Source organism: Terrapene carolina, unplaced genomic scaffold (genome assembly GCF_002925995.2).
Source record: "Terrapene carolina triunguis isolate 2854851 unplaced genomic scaffold, T_m_triunguis-2.0 Scaffold66, whole genome shotgun sequence".
Taxonomy (NCBI): Eukaryota; Metazoa; Chordata; order Testudines; family Emydidae; genus Terrapene; species Terrapene triunguis.
The window spans coordinates 51,526,515-51,553,485 of record NW_020664417.1 but is presented as its reverse complement, the minus strand read 5'-3'; the positions used below and the strand labels follow the sequence as shown (position 1 = coordinate 51,553,485).

General features: G+C 44.4%; 1 protein-coding gene across 1 annotated transcript in view; it reads right to left on the bottom strand.

Moving 5' to 3' along the window:
• Window positions 1-26,971, bottom strand: part of LOC115271156 (rho GTPase-activating protein 7-like) — a 122,604-nt gene that overhangs the window by 18,662 nt on the left and 76,971 nt on the right. The gene's annotated exons all lie outside the window — the stretch shown is intronic.

The window sequence follows — 26,971 nt, the reverse complement described above, 5'->3', positions numbered from 1 at the left end:
TGTTGGGGGATGGAAAGAGAAGACCTATAATTCCTCCTTTAAAAGAAGCTTGGAGTGTGAACCCCCAAACCAGCAGAGGCACAGTCAAACCACACTTAAGCCTGGTGCCTCTGTACTTGCTTTGGATTCCAATGACAGGCATCCAAGGGCTGATTAGGTCCTTAAAATATTATGAAAAATAGTATCTGGATGATGTTCACTGAAAGTAAAGCAGTTATGGTGCTAAATTCCCCTGCAGCTATTGGAAAATAAGCCCTATGTATTCTAAACTATTGGAAATGGAAACTAATCAGTGAATGTTTTGTTGGGCATTAGAGAAGCAGAAATACAAACCAACATCCCTGTAGAGTGTTAATTAGTCAATGGGACAGCTGAGTAAGACTTTCATAATGGGAAGCAAAACCCAGGTTCTTGATTCAGTTTTTGTTACAATTTAAAATTCTGGCCAGACTTGCTGAAGGGATCCCTGAGCTGTGAGAGCCTCCTGGGGAACATGAGCAGAGTTTAGAGTGAACCTGAAATGTACAGCTTTAGTGGGAAGTCACATGGCAAGCAGTGAATTTTACTATCTTTCAAGTTGAACCCTTGCAACCAAAACCTCTGAGTTTCTTTGTTCTAGCTGATGTTTTTGGACGTTGGTACATTACGGGACAAATAGTGTCATGGATGCAGAAAGCAGTGGAACAGGTGAGGCTTTGCTGCACAGGGAGGTGAGGAATCCTCCGCATACTATGTGGCTCCATGGCCGCTCCACCATACTGTTGTGTGCGTGATTGGGGTTCTGCATGACTGGTATTGCTATGACTAAACTGATTCACTAGTCAACCCCCCTGCCTAAAGAGGGGAGCACAGCTGCCACAGAAGCAGAACCACCCTACGAGGCCCAGAAAAGCCTGCATCCACAAGATCCCCCGACTATTTTAAAATACATTTGTATTCCTCTTCCTTGGAATCTCAGCACTGAAAATGTAAACCAATAGCAAACAATCATGAAACTCGAAAGGAAAAAGCAAACGAGCTGCATTTCTGCAGCAAGAGGTGAAAAGTGATGGGGGTTGGAAAGGCATTAAATAACACATACCCAGAGGTTTTACGTACAATGAGTCAGTCAGATTTGGAGTTTATCCCAAACAATCCTCTCACAAATTCTCCCCAAAATCCTTAGGCTGGCTCTTCATGAAGTGGATTAATAATGGTGGAGAGGAATCACTTATAATTAAGAGGTGGCAAAGCATTATTATTTTTATAATAAGCCTAATTATTATTATCCAGAAAGGATGCAGGGGATGAGGGTTTGGGCCTACTACCCTTTTCAAAACAAAGATATATTTAGGCCTGTAAGTACTGTATTATTGCAATACTCCTGTGCATGGGAGTCAGAACAGCATCCTGGATGAGGAGTTTTTCATTTGTTTGTTTTTTTAAAAACAAACAGACTTTTCCATTTGCACTGCACTTGAGCATGACTCATTGTATATCTCGATCATTGCTTTCTGTCTCTTTCACAAAAGCCTAACAATTATACCAACAAAAATTAAAGTATACCATAAAAAAAAAGCTATTCTTGAGTTGGAAATCCATTAAGATAGATGAATCCTCTAATAATATTTATTTAGTGTATGTTTAAACAATTTTAGCCTTGATATTATCAAATCAAGTTCCAAGACTTTTACGGCTTATTTGTCTTCTCCATATCTCCCTCATGTGTATATTCTGAGATTTTGTTACCAACTTGTTATTTTATCTGAAGTTAGCAAGACACCAACAATCCATTTCTTTTCTTTTGTAGTGTCAATATTTCCTTCCCCTCACCCGCCACACTCCAGATCTTTTCTCAATTGCAAATTATTTTCAAGGTGATTGTAACATCCAGTAGTTGTCAGGTATATTACATTAAAAAAAAAAGAAGGCTACAAAGTCAATCTCTCAAAAGTTAGAAGATGTTAGAATTAAGGTTGTCTGTGCACCTTAATTTGGCCCCCTTGTGTGTTTGCATTATGATACTGTCTAACTACATGCCATATACTTCCCCTCTTCTCACCCGTCACAGGACACCTGCTTTAATAGGTTAAACTAATGATATGTATTCTAAAGTTTAAATAAGTCTTAACATGGTTTTTGTCAGGGAACTTATTTTACAATGTGTCAAAATTCCTCCCTGACTCCAGAAAGGGAACAATTTAGGTCATGATGTATTAAAATTTATAGTCCTTGTAAGTTTTACCTTAGCTGGTGTAACCAAAAACAATGCTAAGTATTAAGTATGAGCCTATCAGTAATATAGGCTAAAACACACTGTATTTATCCCCAAACCATCAGATGTTGCAAATACCCACAAACCAAACATTAGAACCTAGGAAATTCAGAGATAAGGTTACACTTAAAAGAAATCCAAACATGCTCAAGTATGAAAAGGCACCCAAACAACCCTAACTCTACCATGTAGGGAAACCATGCAATAACCATACAATTATGACTAAGGCATTTCAGTGTGTGGTCCCAGATTACATTAAATGGGTTTTTAAAGACACATTTTCTTTTCCCACCACTAAACACTCTACTCTGTGCCACTACAGGGTTACTTATCTGTGCATTTACATAGCTTAATACATTTGGATTTCCTTTAAATGTAATCTTAACTTTGAATTTCCCGTATTTACAATGCTTGGGTTTGGGATAACTGCTTCTCGGCTCTCTGTGAGCTGAGGGGTGAAAACATTATCCCTTTAATGTATTTTACCTTGATATGTGCTCTCAACCTTAATGAAGTTTTCTCCTGGGAATTTGCTTGAGTTTTCAAATTTAAAATTCCATACGTGAAGAAATAACATTCACCAAAAGGGAATGTTACCCTGGGATATTTTTAAAGACTTGAAAATATTTAATCTCAACTTTTAATATTTTATTTTTACTTTTATAGATATCTTTATCAGTCTGCTGTGTAGCAGAACAAATAGGGTTGCCAACTTTCTAATTGCAGAAAACTGATCACCCTTGCCCTGCCCCTTTCTTATGAGGCCACACCCCTCCTCACTCCCTCCCCCCCACCCTTGCTCTCTCGCTCATTTTCACTGTGCTGGGGCAGAGGTTGGGGTGCAGGCTCCATCTGGGGGTGTGGGCTCTGGGTTGGGCCAGGGATGAGGGATTTGGGGTGCAGGAGGGGGTTCTGGGCTGGGGCTGAGGGGTTTGGAGTGTGGGAGGGGGCTCTTGGCTGAGGCAGGGTGTTGGGGTGTGGGAGGGAGTTTGGGGTGCAGGCTCTGGGCAGCGCTTACCTCAGGTGGCTCCCGGGAAGCAGTGACATGTCCTTCTGGCTCCTAGGTGGAGAAGTGGCCAGGGGGCTCTGTGCACTGCCCCTGCCTCCAGATGCCACCCATGCAGTTCCCATTGGCTGTGGTTCCTGGCCAATGGGAGCTGCGGAGCTGGAGCTCAGGGCAGGAGAAGCACATGGAGCCCCCACGGCCACCTCTCCACCTAGGAGCTGGAGGGACATGCCGGCCACTTCCCAGGAGCCGTGCGGAGTCGAGCAGGGAGCCCGTCTGGCCTGCTGTGCTGCTAACCAGACTTTTAATGGCCCAGTCAGCAGTGCTGACCCAGAGCTGCCATCCCACATTCCTTTGTGCATGCACACACACCAATTCCCCACTCTCTGCTGAAGGCCTCCCCCCCCCCACACACTTACTTTACACCTTCCTACCCTTTCTCCTGAATAGATCTGGTGCAAAGGAAACTTTTAAAATAAATATTTAGGATTAATGATAATGTTTTGCCTTTAACTTTCATGACGGAGGATTTATCCATCAGAAGAGGCTGGTGTATAAAGTCCTCTGCTATCTCCCATTGAAGTCTCCACATGACTAAAATACAGCTGCCCTCAATTTAGGAATCTTTGAAAATAGACACGCTCACTCCTTTGTTTCTACTGAGAAGCAACCTAGCAGCTATCTTTGTTAAGAGCAGCTTGTGGCCTCAGTCCCATTGAGAACAATAGCAGATGGCAGCCATTTTGAAATAGGGCAATTCTCCATGGAATCTCAGTACTAGGATATTTGTCATTCTCGGCAAAGGAAAACCTTTCCATTATAAAATATAATGGGGGAAAAAGCCCATAACTCTGGGGGGAAAAGACTTCAAATGTAGCCTAGAAACAAGATTTCAGTGAGTTTTTAACCACAAGGGAATGCTGGAGCATTTGTATTATTCTGTTAAATACATTCAGATTTAGGAAACAATCTGACACCAAGAGTCAAATTTTTAATGACTCATTTTTAATTAAATTTTAACTCAAATTAATTAACCAATTTACTTGTAAATTCTCAGAAAATTAATTCTGTACCCAAAATTACAGCAGTATTTCTTTAGATATGTCCACACTTTAATATGGAGGTGTAAATTCCAGCTTGAGGAGACATACTCATGCTAGTTCTGATTGAGCTGGCATGTAGCTGTGTCAGTGCAAGCAGCAGGAGGACTAACCTGCCCCGAGTACCTGCCTAGCATCCTTGATGAGTACATACTTTGCACGGCTGCAGCTATGCTCTATTTTTAATATACTAGCTCAATCAGAGCTAGTGCAGGTGTGTCCCTGGAGCTGGAAATCATGCTCCCAGCTCAAAGAGTAGACATATGCTTTGGGGAGGGGGAGGAGGGATGCAGACCACAATGGCGGAATGCCTGCTTCACATGCAAAACTCAACACAACCAGGTCGGTGTTACCAACTCTTGCAATTTTATCACGAGTCTCCTGATATTTAAAGTTTTTCTTAAAACTTAGCTGCTGGAATCAAGATATTGCCTGAGAATCTCAGCTTTCATTTTAAAAAATAAAATGTTTCTAGTCCTCATGATTGCAGAGAAAACAAACAAACAAAAAAAGTGAAGTGAGTACACTCTAGAGACTCAAACCTGTAAACAAATAAAAAATAAGAAGTATTTTTTGTAAAACCTCATGATTTTTAAGCCAATCTCATGTTTTGGGAGGTGGAGGGGGGCTGCCTCATGCTTTTTGAACACTTGTAATTGGGAATGCTGCAACCTTAATTATAGAACCTTGGGTAGCCCTTCCATAATAATGCGTTAGGTACTGTACATTATAAGGATTTTATATAGCCCTCATAAGAATATGGTGTTAGAACCAAGATACCAGACTAAATGGATCTTTGATCAGTTTTGGTAAGATAATTCTTACTGCATTGTTCTCAAAATTCTCCCAGAATATTTCTTTTCAAAACCAATCCATGATGTAGTAAAAAAAAAAAAAAAAAAAAACAAGAAAATGCTAAGTATAAGAGAACATCACTAATTTTTATAACTTACTGCAAGCTGCTGAATATTGAAAATTAGTAAGTGAACAAATGCAATAATAAATTTTAAAAGGATCTTATATCACAAATTGCACTTTGTGAATTTCTGTTCATAATTGTAGTTGTGTTTGAATTAAAATATTCCATAAGGTGCTAGTGAAAGTAGAAGATAAATATGAAGTTGTAGAAGCTTTTTCAAAATTTATCATAAGACCGATCAGTATTTTAAAAATGGCTGTCAGGGAAATCCTGCATTTGAGAAAAAAAAAATTTTTTTTTAGGGCCGGATTTGTAAACTGTAGAGGCTCACTTCCATACCCCAAAATGATATTTTTTACACAGCTGTACAAATTGCATGCTTACATTTGTACAACTGAATTTATGAATGGCTAGTTAAGCACCATTGGGTGGGCTTGACGGCACAGATCAGACATGTTGAATCAAAAATATAAAAAAGTCAAATCCTGTTGGTTTCTACAGTGCTAGATGCTTATGGTTTCATTAAAGAATAGACCTTAGATTTCAGAGGCAGACTTACTGTAGGGCTGGAAAGACCAGCTTGCTCACCCACAAAAGAAAGGGACCTTTTAGGAAAAGAGTTGGCTGAGTTTCTCTGAGTATCTTTGATCTGCAGCCAGTTGGACTGAGCCTAAAATCTTACATTAGTGTTATACATTTCATATGACATTAAATTCTTCGTCCTTGTCTTTCGCTGCTAAAAAATATCCTGTTCAAAAATGGAAAGGTATTAAATCTCTTTTCATAAACTGTGAAGGCATTCATCTGAACTGACAGCAAGAGCTCAGGATAATGCAATATATCCTGTTTCAAAACTATCTGTTGATTTTTTACAAGCAGTTATATAAATCAGATACATTTTTTTTTATCTTTTTGTACTGCAATGTACAGCTAAGATAAACTTGGGTAAAAGCCTGAGAATCTTGTCTCTCACTGAAGATTATATCTCTTACTACTATACTGGGGCCATATTCCTCATCCTTTTAGGAGAGAGGAAATGGTATATGGATTCCAAAGGAGAGCATTTCCACATGCTGAGAAAATGATAGCACTGCCTATATTTTCTCCCACATAAAGAACTTCAGGCCCAGATGCTAAAAAAGATCAGAGTATTTTTATTAAGAATAGCTTGAACCATCTAACTGAACAATATTTAAAACAAATTAGCCATGGAAAATGTTTCCCTAATTTATAAACCAAAATACAATGATTAATTAAAAAACGAACAAGATATTTTTCTGGGAAGTACAGGTTTTAATGCTCCTTATAGATACTTTGAGTCCCAGACTATTGTTCATCTAATCGAGTAGAGTTTATTGTGCTGTTCTAAAACTGTTTCCAAAACATGCTTTCAATATTCCAGTTAAACTTTTAAGGAGATGATATCTGGGAGAGAGAGAGAAGCATTAGAAAACACTTGATTGAGGTACAACATAGTGAAACACTGTCCCCTTTCAATACAAGATAAAGGGTACAACTGAACAGATTTTCACAGAAACTCTCACAGGACATCTGACCTTAGGAAAAGTCATACTATTGTATTACTCCCCGGGATAATAATTGAGACATCTAGCCATGTGGATTGTCACTGCCGCTGCAGAAGAGCATGGTTTGGATAGTGGCTGTTCCCTCTTCTGCACTAGGAAACCACATGGAGTGTGAACCCCAAAAAGTTCCCATTGGTGGTTTTCCTTAGGGTTCCCAGAAGGGCTGGGTGGGTTGGATGCACTACCATGGATACAGCACTACTTTCCCACTTCTGCACCCCTCGGATGGGGTAGGAGGGATATCTCGCCAATCAGGGTACCCTCTGCTGACAGAACCTCTTAAGCTTTATCTGATTTTGTGTTAAAAAATTTACTGACTCACAAATTTGCCAGCCTTTCAATCTTAATGCACAAATCCCACTGCGATACCTTCCTTCTTTGAGGGGGTTTTGTCTAAAACTCAGAACAAATTCATCCTGAATGGGGTTTTGTTTTTGTTGTTTTTCGGGTGCACTGGCTCAGTCAGTTTTGATTTAGCTATCCTGCACTTCTCTGTGACCAACCAAGACATTTGTGTCATCACAAGTGCGCTAATAAATATGCTTTTTTAATAGTGAAACTTTGTAGCCCATCAGATAGAAAATCACTTAAAAAAACCCAGGACAAAACAAAGTAAGTTGTGTGACGTTGCACTCCATAATGTTTTATGGAAAGATGCTTACGAGTGTAAATATGATGTAACTGAAATATGCTTTAAGCAAAAGGTCTCTTGTAAGGTATCATTACAAAGCTTATAATCTACTGAGTGTGTTCATCCTATTTGTATGTATGTATCATTCTTGCATCTGAAGCTAGAAATATAAAGTTTAACTCTGAGGTCCTATTGTATTTATACAAAGTGTGGGCCATTGATGATGGTTTAAAATCTTGATGGGTCCCATTGACTAGGACAATTGGTTGTAAATGGCTCTGTTTACTTGTTCCTGTAAGCCAGCCCAGGAAGCATGGTGGAATCCATCTTAAACCTGGTGCTTTTCCATTTAGAAGGAGGGCTGGGGATCCAGAGAGACACAAGATTCCTGCCTTGTGCCAAAGCTATAAAAGGGGGTGGAAGAGAACAAAGGAGGCTGTCAGTCATGAGAAAACCCCTAGTTACCACCTGAGCTGGAACTAACAAGGACTGTACCAGGAGAAATGATTAGGCTCAGACTAGGAAGGAGTCTAGTCTGTGAAAGAAGCTTTTTGGAACATCTCTGAGGGTGAGATATTACCTGTATCAGTTTCTTAATGTATTAGACTTGCATGTTTTTGCTTTATTTTGCTGGTGACTTGCTTTGTTCTGTCTGTTATTACTTGAAACCACTTAAATCCTACATTTTATACTTAATAAACTCACTTTTGTTTATTAATTAACCCAGAGTACATGATTAATACCTGTGGGTACAAACAGCTGTGCATATCTCTCTATCAGTGTTATAGAAGGCAGACAATTTATGAGTTTACCCTGTATAAGCTTTATACAGAGTAAAATGGATTTATTTGGGGTTTGGATCCCATTGGGATCTGGTGTCTGGGTGCTGGAGATAGGTTATCTGCTGAGCAGTTTTTGGTTAAAGTCTGCAGCTTTGGGGGCGTGGACCAGACCTGGGTCTGTGTTGCAGCAGGCTAGCATATCTGGCTCAACAAGACAGGGTTCTGGAGTCCCAGGCTGGCAGGGAAAATGGGCTCAGAGGTAGTTCCAGCATGTCAGGTGACCCTCCCAAGGGGTCTCTGTGACCAAACCCGTCACAAGTTGCTCTTTAGAGAATTCAGTTTTTAGAATCACATTGTAATCAGTCAATATTGTGCCAAATCCCCACGATAAACACAATTCTGAGGGATCATTATTACATGGCCACTCAGCATGGCATACTGTAGCCAACAGCTAATTATAAAGCATAGCACCACTGAAATAGAAAATCAAATCAAGCAGGACTGTTTATTAGGTAAGTCTATGTTACTGTGGTCAGACATACATGGAAAACATAGACCTCTCAGACTGTGATTACTTCATTGCATTGTACCTACAAGAGATGAAATACTGATACAGATGAAGTGGGACTAACTCATGTGACTACAGGATACAAAACAAAGACCAAAGTTAATATTGTGATTGATATAGCTTATCTTACACACAAGATAATTATCTTACATTTACAGCACATAACTTTCAACATAACGGATCCTGAAGGACTTTAGAAACTCATTCCACAAACTACAGATGCTACAGACTTAGTCCCCTCTGCTTTGCCCTACTCTAGCAGGCCCTCTGCCACCTTGGTCACCAGTCCTGACTTAGGGGTGTGTCAGAGGCATGGATTTAAAAAGGCATGTGGCAGGCAATCCCCGATGGTGAAATGGTTCCTGGAGGCCTATGCATCTCAGAGAAGCTCCTTGCTACCCAAGAATTGTAGGGGTTGAAAAGGTGAATAAAGCAAACTTTGCCAACACCCTTCCAAACTCTGCCTAGCATAGCTTGATGGCAATTGAAAATTCAGAGAGAGCATACTTTATCTGGCCATTTATTCTGCCCTATAAAAGGAGAGCTCACTTTTCACTATCCCCTTTCTGCCCCTTATTGTGTGTTGATCCCATTCACAATGTCATGTATAAAATCAGTTTGCAATTAATTACATTGTAGCAGAATTGTATCGTTTGTTTGTTCTCTAGTACCTACCACTCTTTATGCTGTGTGTATGAGTAACAGTAATAGCTACAGCTGGTAAAAATATTGGGAAAAATGCATTCACCAAAGCAAGCAAATTTGGATCACACTTGGTTCACAGACAATTCACAAAGGAGAAGGGGGGCTAACTTCTTTGAGTATATTGTTTGTTGTAAATTGTTAGCCCATTTCTGGTTGTTCTTATTTTGTTTACAATTCCTTTCATAACAGTGGTTGTGACACTTTTCAGGATTACCAGAGGTGTCCAGTACGAATCACTATCACCTGTTCACAGCATGAGAAAGCCTTGTCTGTGGCCACTGGGCAGAAAGCCTCACAACTCTGCCGGCTGCTGGCAGCACACACGCTCTGCTCCAGGCTCCGCGAGCAGGCTAGCAATTTATACACACAATTTTCTTTGCAGACTAGCAATTTACACACCCTTCTTTAGTGCCCAGTCTCTTTCTTTCTGAGCATCCATACTGTAAACCGATCCTCTGCATCCCAGTTCACCACTTTCCTTAGCATAAAGCACTTAAACATATCTGTAATCAAACCAAACTGAAGTTTGTTTAACAGAGCTTGAGATAGAGATTTAAATAAAAGCAAGTATAAGGGATTGGAAACATAAGGGGAATACAATATAAAGTCTATCCTCATTAACAGGTTACTTTCCTATCTAATAAGGCATTTCTCCCACAATCGTCAATCACTACAGCACTTGTCCCGTTCAGAAAGCTGGGATCCACCTTTCATGAGACACCCCCGCTGGCAGAGTTTCTCCTCTGTAATGGATAACAACTTGTGCCATTATATTTGCTCTCATATGGTTACAGGCCACTGTCTGTTAGCCCAGAGAACTCCTTCTTCAGAGAACTCTTCTGTGGTTCATTTGTCTTTGTAAATGCACAAGTCTCCAGCTGGTTCAGACAGTAAACAAGTGCTGCCTCCACAGATATCCATTGTTCTCAATGTTGATTGAGCTAGCCCTAAGACCCCAACTTGCCTCAGGTGACAAGTCTCACTTCAACAATTTTGCAACCAATATTCTACATTTACATATCTCAGACTATTTGCTGTTTTCAGAGTGGCAGCCGTGTTAGTCTGTATCCGCAAAAAGAACAGGAGTACTTGTGGCACCTTAGAGACTAACAAATTTATTAGTGCAAACATTTCACAATAACCATGACAGTCAGCTAGTTCTTTAGCTTTCAGCAGAAACCTCACACCACCTCCTTTATTATTGAGAAATATTGAGAAGATGGTCTAATACAGAGATAATATACCTGTCTGGCTATGTCTGTCAGTGGGCTAATGCTCCTTACTTTTTCAAGCTTGCTGTCTATGTTTTGTCTTAGGAGAGCTGTCCTGTACCAATTTGTTACAGAAGTACATTGTATTATCTTCAGCATTCTGTATGTTGATTGGCTATCTATTACACTGCTTTAGCTAAAGCCAAACTAATTTGTGGGGAAAGATAGTAGCCAGACATAAATACAAAATAGTCTGCAAATGTCAAGTCTTCTGGAGTGACAGAGTGTAGAATGAATAAAATTATATTACTGTGGTCTTGTGACAAAGATTAGTAAGAACATAAAATCAACAACATTAGAATCATGTTGTGAAAGAGACTGATGAGAACAGAACCTATAAGAAACTTTCTTTTAAATGGCCAATAACTTCCTGATTTCCTTCTTCCTCTTCTTGTGTTGCAAACTGGCACCACACTTGCATCCATACTTTCCAACTAAGCAAAAAAAAAAAAAAAAAGCTATTACCTTTAGTTGACCCCAGTTCTATTTGTTATGAAGGGAAACACTTACACTTTGAGGAGAGTATTATGACAGTAATCTGAGCACTAATTATAAGGCTGGAAGAAATACAGCAATTTAGCAGGACTCTAGAAGTGGAACTTGACACATTCTGTATTTCTATACTATTGCCAGCACTCCACAGACCTGGTCTTTTTGTACATAATTAACCAGATTTAAAAAAAAAAATCACCTAAATTCCTGACTTCTGCATTTGTATCACACTAAGGCCAACAGATTAGGACACATCACTAGGTAAAATTGTGTAAAATTTTTGCAGTGAAACCAGCGAATGGCAACATCAAACTCAGCTCCTTTTGGGTCTTGTTACAAACACAAACAAGTTAGTTAAAAGGTCAGCTAAGATTTATGAATGTATGGAATGAACTTGCACCCAGTTACATGTAAGCCTGGCCCAGCTCATAGTTTTTGCAGCCAAACCAGATGAGGTTAATGGTTTATCACGATTTTGAAATGAAACCAGGTGAATCCCTAATGGTTCTGGCTGAATTTCATTTTCAAATTTTTGGATTTATCAAACTAGACACTCAAAGTGAAACTGAGCGGTAAGAATCTATATCAATGAAGTCAACGGAAGCCTTTCCATTTACCTTAATGGGCTTTGGATCAGGTGTATGAACCTGTGCAAAGCCAAACCTCCAAGTTTTCTCAAGCTCATGGGAAAATATGTGAGAATTTATTTAGTCAAATTTACCCCTGGCATAAATGGGTGCAACTCCTATTGACTTTATTCATTGGGATAGTTTGCTACTGTTATAAGACTCATGGAAAAATTTATATCCTAATTCTTATCTTCTGTGTAATCTAGTTCAAACACACAGAGAGCTTTTGAGGGTCTTTGACTTCAGTACAAGAAAAGATTAATGTTCTCAAGTGCTGTGCTCTTCTCATGAACTATGAATTAAGATTGGTGAGCAATCTGAAATATGCCAACAAGAAAAAAAATCTCAATTCTAAAGGGTGGTTGAATGCTATTTAACATCAAGGGATCTGGAACAGTTATCTCTGAGGTCCTGTGAGCTATTAGAGAGGCTCATTCATAACCTTGCCACATGAAAATGATAGGCCCTGGAATGCAGATTAACAAGCAGAAGGTCCATTATTATATAAAGTAAAGTTAATTATGAAAGAAAATAACAAGCTCAAGTCTAAAGTGGTTTTTATTTATCTCATATATAAATTGCAATTTAGTCCTTACAACCACAAAGTGCAGCATAAACTAAATTGTTTTGAAGTGATTAACTGTCCAAGTACTATTGTTTCCCAGGCATGGAACACAGGTTCAAATAAGGTAGCTCTCCAATGCTAACTACTGGTGATAGCATTGAGCATTTGGTCATGAGAATTTGTGTTCAAGAAGAATTGCAGAAAGTTCCCTACATTCCAAGTACACTCTTATTCACCTGATCTGAATGCGCTGGAGGCAGCAGAGATAACGCCAAGCATGAGGTTGCACAGACATTTAGGAGACTGAAGTCTGAGAAAAACCTCAGCCCTGAGGCAATTGTGGCTAAATATCTCCACAAGCAACAGGCTTTACATATTTGGTCCAGCAATTGAATAGTGTTTTCCTACATCAACTACTTGTTACTTGTGCTTAGTTGAGAGTAAAGTGTTCTGTGATTGCTTCCAGCAATGGGACGAAGGAGAATGGTCTAAAACAAAAATGAAGAAGATACTGGAAACCTTCACCATACTTTATAAAGGGTCGTGGAAAAGGGGGAAAAAAACAAAAACAAACCTCTTCCATGTTAATGGTACCGCATGAGGAATTATTGGTTAAATTAGAAAAGATGGGGATCGATTTAAAAATCCAGAGGTGGATAAAGAACTGGTTAAAGGGGAGACTGCAGCGGGTAGTACTGAAAGGTGAACTGTCAGGTTGGAGGGAGGTCACCAGTGGGGTTCCTCAAGGTTCGGTTTTGGGTCCGATTTTATTTAATCTATTTATTACTGACCTCGGAACCGAATGTAGGAGTGGGCTTATAAAGTTTGCGGATGACACAAAGTTGGGAGGCATTGCCAATTCGGAGAAGGATCGGGATATTCTGCAGGGAGACTTGGATGACCTTGTAAATTGGAGTAATAATAATAGGATGAGATTTAATAGTGAGAAGTGTAAGGTGATGCATTTAGGGATGACTAACAAGAATTTTAGTTATAAGCTGGGGACGCATCGGTTGGAAGTGACGGAGGAGGAGAAGGACCTCGGAGTCCTGGTTGATCGCAGGATGACTATGAGCCGGCAATGTGACGTGGCTGTGAAAAAAGCTAATGCGATCTTGGGATGCATTAGGCGAGGTATTTCTAGTAGGGACAAGGAGGTGCTGCTTCCGTTATACAAGGCGCTGGTGAGACCTCATTTGGAGTACTGCGTGCAGTTCTGGTCTCCCATGTTTAAAAAGGATGAACACAAACTGGAACGGGTACAGAGAAGGGCCACTAGGATGATCCGAGGAATGGAAAACCTTTCCTATGAAAGGAGACTCGAGGAGCTCGGTTTGTTTAGCCTAACCAAAAGAAGGCTGAGGGGGGATATGATTGCTCTCTTTAAATATATCAGAGGGATAAATACCAGGGAGGGAGAGGAATTATTTCAGCTCAGTACTAATGTGGACACGAGAACGAATGGATATAAACTGGCCGTGGGGAAGTTTAGGCTTGAAATTAGACGAAGGTTTCTAACCGTCAGAGGGGTGAAATACTGGAACAGCCTTCCGAGGGAAACGGTGGGGGCGAAAGACCTCTCTGGCTTCAAGATTAGGCTAGATAAGTTTATGGAGGGACTGGTTTGATGGGATAACGTGATTTTAGTCAATTAGGCAATAACGTGCCATCGCTGGTAAAATGTGGGTCCAGCTGGAGAATCTTGCCTGTATGCTCGGGGTTCTACTGATCGCCATATTTGGGGTCGGGAAGGAATTTTCCTCCAGGGTAAATTGGCAGAGGCCCTGGAGGTTTTTTGCCTTCCTCCGCAGCATAGGGCAGGGGTCGCAAGCTGGAGGATTCTCTGCGACTTGAAGTCTTTAAATCGCAATCTGGAGACTTCAACAGCTGAGATAAGGGAAATTGGGTGGGTCAGCTTTTGTGGCCTGCATCATGCGGGAGGTCAGACTAGATGACCATAATGGTCCCTTCTGACCTTAAAGTCTATGAGTCTATGAACTCTGTACCATTCGCCAAACAAAATAAAACAACCCACAATTCAAGACTGATCTTTTGACATAGGTTCTTGTAACAGGGCTTGGGAGGCCTAGTGGTTAGATCACCTGGCTCTCAGGCCTGGGCTGGGCCCTCCATCTGCACCAGTCCCAGCCCAGGGCTCTGTGAATGTCAACCCCTGAACACGGGGTTTGGTGTCCCTCTCAGCGGCAAGTCAGAATCCACTGCCCTGGACTATTTCCTTCCAGTTTGTTCAGTTTGGGGTATGGCCCCTCTAGTCCAATTTACTGGGTGCCTCGCTTCCCAAAGAATTCCCTCTGTGGTCCAGGTGGCGCCTTGCTGTGGTCCCATGCTCCTTCGGTTGGGGCAGCCACAATGTCTCTGGGGTTCGCTCAGTCAGTTACCTCCTATGCTGGGGGTTCCTCCACAGTCTTCTTGGCTGGGAAACTAGTGCTTATTACAGATGGCTACCCTGGCTGCTTCAGGCAGGGATACAGCTAGCTCCTGCCTCTTCACCACTCAACCCTGAACTGAGCCAGGCTCCCTTCTTTTATCTCCCCTCCAGGCCTGGCATTGGCTGCAGATATAGTGGGGCAGGCTACCTGGGCCCAAAGGCTTTCTTCCTGAACCTCTAATTTAGTTTTAATTGTTCCTGGATCTGTTCTTCTAATATGCCATTTAACTTACTTGTGTAAATTGTAATAGTTTTACAAACCGGGTCAGCTTTCAGATAGCACCTCTACAGTTGCACCACAATCTTCTGCATACATATTTGTTGTAGTCACAGCTAGGGTTGCCAGGCATCCAGTTTTCAACTGGAACGCCCGGTCAAAAAGGGACCCTGGCAGCTCTGCTTGGGTCATTAAAAGTCCAGTGGTGGTGCAGGCAGGCTCCCTCCACTGCTCCTGGGAAGTGGTTGGCATGTCCTTCTGACTCCAAGGCGCAGGGACAGCCAGGGAAGCTCTGCATGCTGCCACCACCATGTTCCCAGCCAATGGGAGATGCGGGGGTGGTGCTGCACCTCCGCCTGGCCATGGCGCTGCCTAGGAACCAGAGGGACATGTTGCTGCTTCCGGGAGCCGCCTGAGGTGAGGGCTGCCTGGAGCCTGTACCCCGCACTCCCTCCCTCCCGCACCCCAGCCCCCTGCTCTAGCCCTCATCCTCACCCCCCTCCTGCACCCCAACTCCCTTTCACACCCTGCACCCCCTCCTATACCCCAACCCCCTGCCCCAGCTTGGTGCCCCCCCACACCCTGAACCACTCATTTCTGAGCCCATCCCAGAGCCTGTACCCCTTCCCATACCCCAACCCCCTCTCCTGGCTCGGAACCCCCTCTTACCCTCCAAACGCCTCGGCCCCACCCCCAGCCTGGAGCCCCCTCCTACATCCCAAACCCCTCATTCCAGGGCCCCATCCCAGAGCCCGCAAGCCCTGCCAGAACCCACACCCCAACCTCCTGCACCAGCCCAGTGAAAATGAGTGAGTGAGCAAGGGTGGGGGAGAGTGAGCAATGGAGGGAGAAGGGATGGAGTGAGCGCAGGGGCCATGGCTTCAGAGAAGGGGCGTGGCAGGGTCAGGGACGGGGCAAGGGTGTTTGGTTTTCTGCAAATAGAAAGTTGGCAACCCTAGTCACAGCAGCTGCATGTGCAAGCTAAGGCGCCATCCATCTTTTTGAACTGTGTGTTTAAAGCCAAGATTTGAGGAGTGCAGAAAATTGTCCATAAAACATTCTTGCACAAATTTTCTTAAGATCTGGGCCATGGGGTTTCTTTTTGGTTTCTTCATTAATTTGACTATAGTAGGGGTCGGCAACCTTCGGCATGCAGCCCACCAGGGTAATCCACTGGCGGGCCATGAGACATTTTGTTTACATTGACCATTACATTGACCATTACAGGGATGTGCTGGTCGCTGCTTCCCGTAGTTCCCATTGGCCGGGAACGGCAAAGCACGGTCACTGGGAACTGCAGGAGGCTGTGCCTGCGGACGCTCAATGTAAACAAAATGTTTCGCAGCCCGACAGTGGACTACCCTGATGGGCCGCGTGCCAAAGGTTGCCGACCCCTGGACTATAGTCACTGTTGAATAACATAGGTATGGATCTTGAAGCTATGTGTGCTGAGTTCCCATTTAAATTAATGAGAGTTTCAAGCACAAAGCAGCAGCAAGAACAGGCCCAATGTTTTCTATTTCAGAAGTATTCTGCAGTAACTTTCCAACACTGCTCACAAAAGGCAGCATGCTCCAATTGAGGAGGACTCCTGGGTGGGATATATGAAGAAAATAAATTAGTAAATATATGAATGGAACCAAAACAAAACAAACAAAACAAAAAACAAAAACAAAAAAGGAAGAAAAGGACCTTCCCCTTTGTTAAGCATTTACCATTCAAACATTTTGCTGAGGCCAAAACACTGAATTAGATGAGCATGGTGAAAGTAGGGTTAAGTGACAGATGGGTTAGCAAGATGAAATACTTTTTGGTTGGAAGAAGGTTTTTGTGGTCTAGCATAACCTCAGTCTTTATTTATTGGGTTACCATAATTTTACACTAAGGATTAATTTAACACTGTATTTCTATCATGTACACAATAAGTACTTTTATGGCAAAACTCATCAAAACAAAAGTGGAAGTGTTTAAACAGTTGTCTTTCTCAAGAACAAATGGAACCATTAGAACTAGATATGTAGGCTATGTCTATACTAATGGCAATGTGTAGGTATTACACATGTAGCTACACACCTCAATGAAAGACTCTGTCAGCAGAGTGAGGCTCCAGCAGCTCCTCACTGCCAGAGAGCCTTTCCACGGAGCCTTCCAGATACTAGAGCCTCTCCCCACTGTTGGAACCTTTAGCTGTAGTCATGGGTGGTGGTCCCCCCATCCCCAAGGGACACCTGACTGCAGTGGCCCCGCCCCTTCTCTGAGGCCCCCCCACCCACCGCCTGCTGCTGCTGCCTACCTGCACTCCACCTCCCCCCTCAGGTCCTGCTGCTCACTGCGTCGCTTTTCCTCAGGAATGGGGGAGAGAGGAGGGACACTGTGAGCAAGCGGAAGGTGCAGGGGTCTGGAGGGGTAGTGAGACGGCTCGGCCAGGCACTGGGGCCGGCGGCTCTGGCAGGCACTCAGGCGGGGGGCAGCTCGGCCCGGCGCTCAGGCGGGAGGGAGTGGCTCGGCCCAGTGCTCGGTCGGGGGCAGGGGGGAGCAGCTCAGCCCGGCACTGGGGCTGGGCTGGCCCGGCCCGGGACTCAGACTGGGGACAGGTGAGCGGCTTGGCCTGGCTCTGGGGCCAGCCTGGCCTGGCGCGGCGGGAGTGTTTCAATTAATACAAAATAGACAAAAAATGTATGTAGTTCCTTATTTCTTAGGATAAAACCCCAGAGCAAGTAAGCTTGAGAGGAAGAAAATGGGGGGAAAGGGGAAAAATACAGGAGGCTGACAAAATTTGCATTTGTCGATTTCATAAAAGTCTTAAAGTTGTAGTTTCTTTACATTATATTGCTAGGAATGGTGTTAAATTCATTAAATGTAACTGAATATATATGGAAGTATACATGACTATGTGAAATATATACTATGGGGACTATGACTCACCCTGATTTAATGGTCTGTGGGCTCTGATTGGGTAAATAAGGTCAAAGTGGACAGAGAGAGAATATGGATTGTATTGAGGGATGTGTTGCTTTAGACTCAGCAAGAGGGTACAAGGCATTGTCTTGGATTACAATGAAATTGATAATGTTACTTTGCTACCATATTTTTACTTCTTGGCATCTCCGCTGAGCAGGGGTGGCTCTATGTATTTTGCCACCCCAAGCACGGCAGTGAGGCAGACTTCGGTGGCATGCCTGCGGGAGGTCCACTGGTCCCCTCGCCTTGGCGTACCCGCCGCCGAATTGCTGCCGAAGCCGCGGGACTGGCGGACCTCCCGCAGGCACGCTGTCGAAGGCAGCCTGACTGCCGCCCTCACGGCGACCGGCAGGCCCCCCCCCCGTGGCTTGCCGCCCCAGGCACGCGCTTGGTGCGCTGGTGCCTAGAGCCGTGCCTGCTGCTGAGACTACCATTAAAAACACATATGAACCTCATCATGGGTTGAGTTAAAACCTCTTCAATCTGTGATGGGGTGTTCATCCCACATGTGCCCTGAAAGGGTTGAGGCAGACTGAGAGGGGTGGGGGGGCTAATTAACCCAACAGGCCACAGCTGAAGGAAATCAGGTGGCTAATAAATCCCCTGTTTAAATGAAGAAGCCTAGCTGAGGAGGAACAAGCTGGGCTGGGACTATAAAGGCAGGAAATTAGCAGTAGAGGTGGCTGTCTGGGAAAGTCTGCAGTCATTCCCTTGGAGAAAAATAATAATACAAAAATAATTAATGGAGATATCCTATCTCCTAGAACGGACCTTGAAAGGTCATGGAGTCCAGCCCCTTGCCTTCACTAGCAGGACCAAGTACTGATTTTGCCCCAGATCCCTAAGTGGCCCCCTCAAGGATTGAGCTCACAACCCTGGGTTTAGTAGGCCAATTCTCAAACCACTGAGCTATCCCTCCCTGTCTAGGGGAGAAGGGAGATGTGGTTGGGCTGGCAAACCTGGGAGGGAGGTAGGAAGGTAGGACAGGGCTCAGGGAAAGGCAGTAAGGTCTAAGAGGGAAGAGATCTTGACTGCTGGCTACAGGGTCCCTGAGCTGGAATCCAGAGTAGAGGGTGGGTCTGGGTTTCCCTGCCAGCCACTGAGAGACTGGCCCTACAAGGCAGTGAATAGAAAGACTACCTAGGTCTGCTGGTGGAAAGCCTTTGATACCCCAGAAGGGGAAGAGACAGAGTAGAAACCATTTGGTGACCTGGCCAGAGGGCCAAGTCATGAAGAGATAGCAGCGGTTCCTGGAGAGCGGGGCTGCAGACCCAGAGAGAGAGAGGAGGAGAGATGGTGTGCAACTGCAGGAAGGGGTGTTAACCTCATGAGTTGTGACCAAGAGGAAGTTCCACCCTAGCAGTAAGTAGAGCACCCCATCACAGGGCCACACCTAAAACAAAGCCCAATAGTCTCCACAGAAACTATCGCCTGCTGAGCGGGGAAGGTTTGACTGGTTTTTGTGCGCATGTGTGAATGTGTGGGGAGGGAAACACACAGAAACTAAGAAGAGCCTGAGTAGAGAGACAGGCTGAAGGAGCAGCTGAAAGTGTGTGGTTGACCCAGAAACAATTATGAGGAGAGGTTTCTGAGTTAGGGTGCAAGCTTAAGAGACTGAGCAAAATAAGCTATTTCCTGCTAGTTGATTCCCTCTGCATTCAGAGACAAGACTTTATACATTCTTTGTAAATAATCAAAACTGCATCAAAGAAATGCCTATCACCAATTTATACTTCGGAGATGGACAGGACTACTCCGGTGCCTCTCCCTCCAAGGGAGGGCACTGGTGCTCAATCAGCTAGTCCTGTCCATGCTCTGGCACTGGCTCAACGCCCTGGTCTCGGCCCCGGATTTCCTGGCCAACCTCCGGAAATCAGTTCTGGAGTTCTTTTGGCCAGGACTGCACTGGGTCTCTGCATGGGTTCTCTACCTACCCCTGGAGGAGGGAGGACAGGGCCTGAAGTGCCTGCGCCCTCAGGTCCACGTCTTTCACCTCCAGACCCTACAGAGGCTAGTTTATGGTGCATGTAGTCCGGCGTGGAGCGTACTGGGGCACGCCTTCCTCCGCTGCCTCCAAGGGCTCCGATACGACCGGCAGCTCCTTTATCTCCATCGGAGCGGTCTTCCGCAAGACCTTTCTGGGCTGCCGATCTTCTACCAGGACCTCCTCTGGACCTGGAAACTGGTTTCGGCCACCAGGTCCATGGTGGCCGCCGAGGGGGCGGATCTCCTCGTGGAGCCCCTGCTATACAACCCCCAGCTCCGAGTGCAGGTGGTGGAGTCCCCCTCGGTGCACCAGAGGTTGGTCCTGGCAGAAGTCACTAGAGTCGGAGACCTCCTGGACTATGACTGGGGAAACTGGCTGGATCCCCTGACACTTGCTCGGTGCATGGGGCTCTCCAGACCTTGTACTCCCCGGCGCGTACTTCAGGAGGTGAGGGCCACTTTACCACCCACTGCTCAGGTCTTCCTCGACCGGGTCCTGTGAGAGGACATGCCCTGCCCACCCTCCACCCCAGGCCCACCTGACCTTTTCATTGGACCCCTGCCCCGTGGACCTACCAGGTCACCCCACCCCTTCTCCGTGAGCCAGCTGCACGAGTTGCAGCCGGTCCAGTTCCAGACCGCACCACGAAAACATTTGTACACGCTTGTGCTTCACACCCTTCATGTCCTCACCTTCGCGTCTCACCCTGACACGAAGTGGCGGGACCTTCTGCCACCTCTGGAGGGTGAGGAGCCCTGGTGGGCCAGCCTATATTCCAGCCTGGTCCCGAGGCCCACCGTGGATGTCAACTGGCGGATCCTTCACGGAGCCGTGAGCACGGGTGTGTATTTGGCAGGGTTCACTCCCCTCCCAGACACCTGCCCCTTTTGCGGTGTGAGGGAGACCCTGGCACACATATCTGGAATGCGCCAGGTTGCAGCCCCTATTCTGTCTCCTCAGGGATATATTATTACATTTTTTGTTGCACTTTTCCCCTCACCTATTCATCTATGCACTCCCCATCCGTGGCCCCACAAAGTCACAGGACCTCCTTGTCAACCTCCTCCTAGCCCTGGCCAAACTGGCCATCTACAAAACCAGGGAGAGGAGGTTGGCCGACGGGGTTTCCTGCGACTGTGGAGCCTATTTCCGCTCCTCCGTCCATTCACGCATCCGTGCAGAGTTCCTCTGGGCGGCGTCCGCTGGCTCCATTAATGCCTTCGAGGAGCAGTGGGCACTGTCCGGGGTTCTCTGCTCAGTGTCCCCGTCAGGTTCCCTTTGTTTATCCCTGTGACCTCACTCCTGTTTCTGTTATCTCATTAGTTGTCCCCCACAATTATTTGGTATCACGGACCTGTGGATCCTCCCCTTAGGCTGGGGGAAGGTCCTTTAGCAGTGGGTGGGCTCCGCCCCCCCACTTCCTGGATACCAAGAGGACTAATTTATACTCCCAACTAGAACACCCACAGGGCCCCAGGCTTTGATTAGCTGGATTGAAAAGGAGCAACATTGGTGTTAACAGTAGAATTCAAACCTGTGCCTCCAAGGGAGACTACGAGCTGGTTTTGCTTTTGAACCCAAAGGCAAAAAATAATGGAGGTGCTTGCAGAAATCAAAAATAGCCTGCAGGATTTAAAACAAAACCTAAAAGAGGAGCTGGAGACTTCACAAAAGCAATTAAGACAAGACTGAAAACAAGAGCTGGAATTGTCCCTGGGATGGCTGAGATAGTTTGCAGGCTGAGATGAGATGCCTATTGGATTGATGAGGTGACCAGCAATCTGACTGCCATAGATCAGAGGTTTTTCCACAAAATGGCAGAGACCAAGCAAGCTTTAGCCATTCTGGTACTTGTCAACTAAGATGAGCTGCAGCAAGGTCTTATAGAGCTATGAATCCTGATATAGAAGGAAATCAAAGGGTCACTGACCACAGTGGGAGTGTGCAGTTACTCAGGGCCTGCTGCTACATACCTGCCATTTGGACTTCATTACATTTTGTTCAGACTGTTGCTGACTTAACTGGTTCATGGTCTTGCTTCAATTTCCTTATGCTTTGGGATATCTTTTCCGGGGTACATCAGAGCATAACAGGAAGGGAGCTACCTGGATGAGGAACTGTGCCAGCCAGAGGACTTGGTTAAGTCTGGACATTTACAATAGTTTTCTACCCTGTTTATAACCTACAGCGGCCCAGAGGGGAGTATTTGGGCTGTCCCAGGTCAAATAACACAAAAGCTTTGAAGGAAAAACTCTGAGAGGCTTATTTGGCCCAATTCAATATTATAGGTTAAATGACTGGCTGGAAGCATGGACAGAAAGGGCTATTACTAGAAGCTAACTTGGGTGGCCCAGCTCTGATTGTGCTGCAGAACTTACTCCTAGAAAAGAAAGAGTTATCCGGACCTGGTACAAATGTTACACATGCAGTTTGGAGCTAGCCATCAATCTGAGCTGGCCAAGGTCCAGCTAAGAGCTAGAAGGAGAGAGAAACAATAAATCCCACCTGAACTAGCAGATGGCCTGTGGAGACTCATGTTCCTCGCATATCTGGATACCACCGAGACCTTCCAGGATAGACTGGCAATGGACCAATTTATAGATGCTCAGTTGGATTTGTACTTACAAATCAAGATCAGCAAAAGGAGGCCAAAGACATTCTGATATGCTGTGGGATTTGCCACAGAACTTAAATTTTTACTTGCAGCAGTTCACCAGAAAAGGAAGCAACTGCTAGTGAGGAAGATAAAAGTGGATCACCATAAGCCCTGTAAGTACAGCTCTGTGTCTAATATGCATGATGAAAGAGGGGATTCTAATCTGGTTCATGACTGCACTGAACTACTGGAACAAATGACACATTTGGTTTGTAAAATAAGGGAAACTGACAATAATGCAAAAAATTAAAGGACATAGTTCAACTAAATACTGGTACTGTGACAACATTGGCCACAAAAATGAGGATTATTATAAATTTAAGGTGGACCTCTCTTCCAGTTTAGGAAACAGTGGGACACCAAGGTGAAGGGGCAAAACTTGGAGTTACAAGATCAGCCCCACAGTTTTTGTTTAGATCTGGGCAGTAAAACAACAATAGGAGTTGGGCTAGTGAGTGTGCAACAGTATCTGTGACGTGTATATGGATAAGTGACATGGATTCAAACATAACAAGTTATTAGATCAGACATGCTAAAAAGGCTAGGGAACGGGGGATCCCAAACTGAACCACCTAATTGGTCTCAAATGGAGACAATGACTGGGGCAAGGGCATGTCCAAAAATTGGGTTTGAAGATTGGACTTCTGAAATTCAAGCAAGAAGTCTGGGTGGCTGAAATAGTAGATGAGCTAATAATTGGCTTGAATTTCATTCTGGCTAATAACTGAGTAATCAATGGCAGGAAAGGTGTCTTACAAATTCAGTCTGGAGAAATTTCTTTAAAGATGATTTGTAGGCAATTAGTTTGCAGTGAAAAAACTGTCTTGTCCCTGGGGGCAGAAACCATTATAACAGCTACATGCAGTAGTAGCTTTCCAGCAAGGGAAGGATGGGGAGTCATTGAAACCTGTTTTGAGACCCAGGGTCTCGGGGAAATCTTAGCTGCTAAGATTGTGGATCTGAAACAAGAACTGATCACTGTTCATTTCCTGAATGTCTCTGACAAGGAGCAAATAGTAAAACAATCGTACTGCAGTAGTGAAATGTGAACTGGTGAATCTGGTAAATACTGGTGTAGGAAAAAAAACCTTTAAGGGGGTAGTGAGTGAAAGTGAGCTCCCAGAGCTTCTATAGGACCTGTTCCAGCACAGTGCTGTATACTGAAATGGGGAACAGCAGAACAGTCTTTCTGATTAGGAATCAGTTCTTCTCTCAGTCCATCAAAGACATAGGCTGTACTTCACTGGCCCAGCACAAGATTGATAGTGGGGGACACCAACCCATTAAACAGCCACTTCACTGGTTACCAGTAGCCAAAAAAAAAGAAGAAGAGGCACTACAGACTATTGAGGGAGAATATCAGAAAGGCATTATTGAGCCTTCAACCAGCCCTTGGCCCTTCTCATAGTTCTGGTTAAGAAAAAGGATGGCAGCACCAGATTCTGTGTGGACTATAAAAAAAAATATTAGATGAAGTCAATTTAAAGGATTCTTAACCATTATCACCAATAGATACTCTGGATGCTGTAGCAGGTTCAATCTGGTTATCCACACTGGATCTTAAAAGTGGGTTGTGGAAGTAGATGCAAAAGACTAAAGGACAAGGCTTGTGGCAGTTTAAAATGATGGCTTGTGACTTGTCTAATGCAGCAGCCATATTTGAGAGGCTCATGGAGAGGGTATTACATGGCAAGCCTCTCTCAGCCTGCATGTTACACTTAGATGATATCCGCAAAAAGAACAGGAGTACTTGTGGCACCTTAGAGACTAACAAATTTATTAGAGCATAAGCTTTCGTGGGCTTGATGAGTTTGGGGTCCACTAGGGATTGGTGGATAGTTGACACTTGTGCCCCAGTGTCCCTCCAAGCGATAACCTTCTTTCCGCCCACTCTCAAGGTTTCCCTTCGCTCCGAGGGTATGAGAGAGGCATCTGGGTCTGGGGATCTTTGGTGTGATTGGGGTGTAATGAACTGTAATCGGTTGGGGTTCTTGGGGCAGTGAGCCTTTATATGCCCCAGTTCATTACATTTAAAACATCGCCCTGCTAAGGTATCACCGGGGCGATGTTGGTTGATGGAGACTGGTGTGGTGGGGTGAGAAGGCGTCTGGGGTTTCCCTTGGGATGTGGGTGGGGCCTTGGGTTGTCCCCGGTGGTAAGGTTTTGTTTCGGCTTGCCCCTTCTGATATTCGCTCCAACTGCTACTAGCTTTTTTCTTTTCTGTCACCTCCACCCATTTGGCTCCAATCTCCCCCGCCTCGGTTACAGTTTTGGGCTTCCCATCTAGGATGTACCTTTCTATTTCCTCAGGAACACCCTCTAAAAACTGCTCCATTTTTACTAGGGAAAGCAGATCTTCCAGAGATTTAACATTTGCTCCTGATACCCAGGCATCACAATTTTTGTCAATGTGGTAGGCATGCCGGGTAAATGACACATCTGGTTTCCACCTTAGGGCTCTGAACCGCCGACGGGCATGCTCGGGTGTTAGCCCCATTCTGAGTCTGGCCTTGTTTTTAAAAAGTTCATAACTGTTCATGTGTTCCTTAGGCATTTCAGCCGCCACCTCTGCTAAGGGTCCACTGAGCTGCGGCCTCAGCTCTACCATGTACTGGGGTGGAGGGATGTTGTATCCAAGGCAGGCCCTTTCAAAATTTTCTAAGAAGGCCTCAGTATCATCGCCTGCCTTGTAGGTAGGGAATTTCCTGGGATGGGAAGTGGTACCTGGAGAGGAGTTGTTAGGATGGTCTGATGCACCCTGCCTAGTCCTTGCTGCTTCCAGTTCCATCTCTTTTTCTTTCAGCTCCATCTTTCTCTTGTGGGCCGCCTCTTTGGCTTTCTCTTCTCTGTCTCTCAGCTCTATCTCTCTCTTGTGGGCCGCCTCTTTGGCTTTCTCTTCTCTGTCTCTCAGCTCTATCTCTTTTTCTTTCAGCTCCATAGCTTTCTTGTGGGCCTCCTCTTTAGCTTTTTCTTCTTTGGTAGTCATTTTCCTGGTTTTCTTGTGCTGGGTCACACCCCTCTGCAGTTGACTGAAATTGGGATGTACTTAGCTCTGGCTGCTGCTGAGTTAACAGAGACTTTCTAACAAGCTACTCCCGAGGATGTAAAAAGAAAAAAAAACAATTCAACTTGTAAATTATCTTTACCAGTCAGTCAAAGTTTGCTCCCTTTGAACCCTTCTCTTAACAAAGGACCTCGTTAAAAAAAACTTAACACCTCTGCCTTCAGGCAAGGAGAGATAAGATATGCATCTACCTTCAGCTCTGCTTTCCAAGCAGCTAGAAGGAAAAAAAAAATCTCTTACTGGCTTTGGGTTTAAAATGTATCCCACCGCTATGCCACCATGTCAAGGCTGGATCCCCACTTTGAACTTTAGGGTTCAAATGTAGGGGCCTGCATGAAAACTTCTAAGCTTATCTACCAGCTTAGCTTTGGTCCGCTGCCACCATCACAAGAATTCCCTCCCTGGGAAGCCTTGAGAAACCTTTCACCAATTCCCTGGTGAACACAGATCCAAACCCCCTTGGATCTTAAAACAAGGAGAAGTTAACCATCCCCCCTCCTTCCTTCCACCCTCCTTTCACCAACTCCTGGTGAATACAGATCCAAACCCCCTTGGATCTTAAAACAAGGAGAAATCAATCTGGTTCTTAAAAAAGAAGGCTTTTAATTAAAGAAAAAGGTAAAAATCATCTCTGTAAAATCAGTATGGAGAATAACTTTACAGGGTAATCAAACTTAAAGAGCTCAGAGGACCCCCCTCTGTCTTAGGTTCAAAGTACAGCAAACAAAGATACACACTCTGGTAAAAAGGTACATTTACAAGTTGAGAAAACAAAGTAAATCTAAGACGCCTTGCTGTCTTTTTACTTACTAGTTTGAAATAGGAGAGACTTGTTTAGAAAGATGGGGAGAACCTGGATTGATGTCTGGTCCCTCTCAGTCCCAAGAGCGAACCACCCCTTAAAACAAAGAGCACACACAAAAGCCTTTCCCCCCCCAAGATTTGAAAGTATCTTGTCTCCTTATTGGTCCTTCGGGTCAGGTGTCAGCCAGGTTACCCGAGCCTCTTAACCCTTTACAGGTAAAAGGATTTGGAGTCTCTGTACACAGAGAGCTGTTACCCTTCCCTTCATAGTTATGACAGTGGACTATAAAAAAAAATATTAGATGAAGTCAATTTAAAGGATTCT